Genomic DNA, 2500 nt, shown 5'->3' with positions numbered 1-2500 from the left:
GTGTGTGTATGTGTGTGTGATTGGGAAACCACCATGACAGTTTTTACTCATGAATTTGAATGAAAAATTTCTATTCGAAAATTTTCAAGACTATTTTCAAGACCTGATAAAAAATAATCGAATTTTTTGCATCAACAAAATGTGTAATTAAAAATAAACACATATCAAACCAATTGTCGCACAAAACAGATTGTTTTAGCCCTAATTAAGGTACAACGAAACATCCCTTAGATAATTAGAATAATCTATCTATCTATTTATCTATCTATCTATCTATCTATCTATCTATCTATCTATCTGTCTGTCTGTCTGTCTGTCTGTCTATCTATCTATCTATCTATCTATCTATCTATCTATCTATCTATCTATCTATCTATCTATCTATCTGTCTGTCTGTCTACCTACCTACCTACCTATCTATCTATCTATCTATCTATCTATCTATCTATCTATCTATCTATCTATCTATCTATCTATCTATCTATCTATCTATCTAGCTGTCTGTCTGTCTGTCTGTCTGTCATTCTTTCTGTCTGTCATTCTGTCTGCGTGTCTATTCCAGTACTGTAATCCCCAACGAAATCTAATGCTTTGTATTCTAGTTCCTAAAATATCGATGGATAAATGGCCACAATATCGAACTGAGTGAATTAGGCTCCGTCCTTGCCGCTGACATCAATGAACCACGATATGACGTCAATAGCGTTACGCTATAGGCTAAGATCAAAGGCTCTTGTGATGGTGCTATTGATACTCCTTAGTGTATGTTTACTGAATCTCCTATTTAGCAAGGTATGCCAATCTGCAGTTTGGCTTAGAGGCAGGGTTAGCTTTTGTGGACATTGATTAGCATAAACATGTTGCGCTTGACTAGTGTCTCTATCCTATTATCTACATCTAACCTTACTACCTTGACTTTAACTTCACTGTTTCCAGTCTCATATAATTCTGTATTACACACACACACGAATATGTTATATATTTGTACATATGTAATGTGTAAGTATTATGCATACTTGTATGCATACACGTCTCCACTCACACATACTTTCTCATACATATATGTATATACAAGTGTGTTGTTCTACGGTACCACTGAACGAAACCTCGTTATAACGGCGCATTATTGTGTAACAATTTTATACGAAAATCATCGATACCCAGCCTACTGCTTCTTTCTCGTTGCTTGTCATTTCCTGATTTCCCTGCATAAACTTGAATCACCTCATAAGTAATCATCTTAAGAAAAAGAAAAGGAATCAATCAATTACATTTGGTTTGCTTTTGCTTTAAAGAGAGTTTGCTGCTGCTACTTCCTACAAATTATATAGCAATTTCTTATTGTTTTTTTTTAAAGTATTGCAATTTTGTTTCAAGAATAATTAATTAATTACTATTGTTATCTCTTGCTGTTAGTTACCTAGGTAAAGATTATAAAACGAGTAGAAGGAAGAGAGAAGAATCTTGTATTCTTACAGATTCATTTGGAGTTGCATTATAATCTTTAAAACCATAATGAATATAAGTAAGCACTGAAGACTCAATTGACTGCAACGCTTCTAAACTTACGCGAAAAACATTAAAATCATGGAAAATATGGAAAATGTCGAATGTTTGAAGAGGATCGAAACTTGAAGCATGAAAGAAACTGTTCAAGAGCATTGTCCAAAAGCATAAAAAGAAAAGCTTTCTCTTAGTTTCTCATATAACATGGAGACTAGATTTGGAGATGTCCATAGCCATATAACATCCTTGAACCTTCTTACTAGTGCTTACCCTCACCCTACTAGCCCTAATCCAAGTACTCTGCCCACTACCCGCAACCAATCTAGGGATCTAACTACACTAATTACAGAAGTAGGGAATAATAGGGATGATATCATCAGACACAAGACCTACTATAAACAACATCCTCCAGATAAACTACATACCCCACTCCAACCACCACTACCACCAATACCTATCCTAGCGCTGAGGCAGATGTGACCTGTGACACCCGGTTAACCTCAGGTAGTTATAACGCCACAATCTCCGCTTTAGAAATCTATGCGGGCTGTAGATGCCCCGCCTCCTGTCCCTTACAAAATAAGCGCCTCGATAAAAATATCGTATATAAATGCACGGATGATTCCAAGTTTGTATACATCGGCTCGTGCAGTACCACATTCGAGGCGAGAATTAGTAATCATTACTCTAGCTTTAAATCCCAAGCGAAAACTAACAATACTTCTCTATCTAGGCTCGTTCATAACCTAAACACAATTCAGTCGTATACAATATGAAATGGTTCATTGTTACGCATGCCAAACCGTATAGTGATTAAAACGACAATTGCGATCTCTGCATTGCAGAAGTCTTATGCAATGCAATGGTTGCATAAACGAACGAAGTGAACTTATTCTGAACTGTAAACACAAACTACGTTACACATTCTTAAGGTACAAATGCTAGTGTCTCCTGCATCTACATCTAATCCTCCTACATCTACTTCGATTTCTCT

Source organism: Octopus bimaculoides, chromosome 2, assembly GCF_046866305.1.
Source record: "Octopus bimaculoides isolate indiv1 chromosome 2, ASM4686630v1, whole genome shotgun sequence".
Classification (NCBI taxonomy): Eukaryota; Metazoa; Mollusca; class Cephalopoda; order Octopoda; family Octopodidae; genus Octopus; species Octopus bimaculoides.
Note: the sequence above shows the minus strand (reverse complement) of the source record.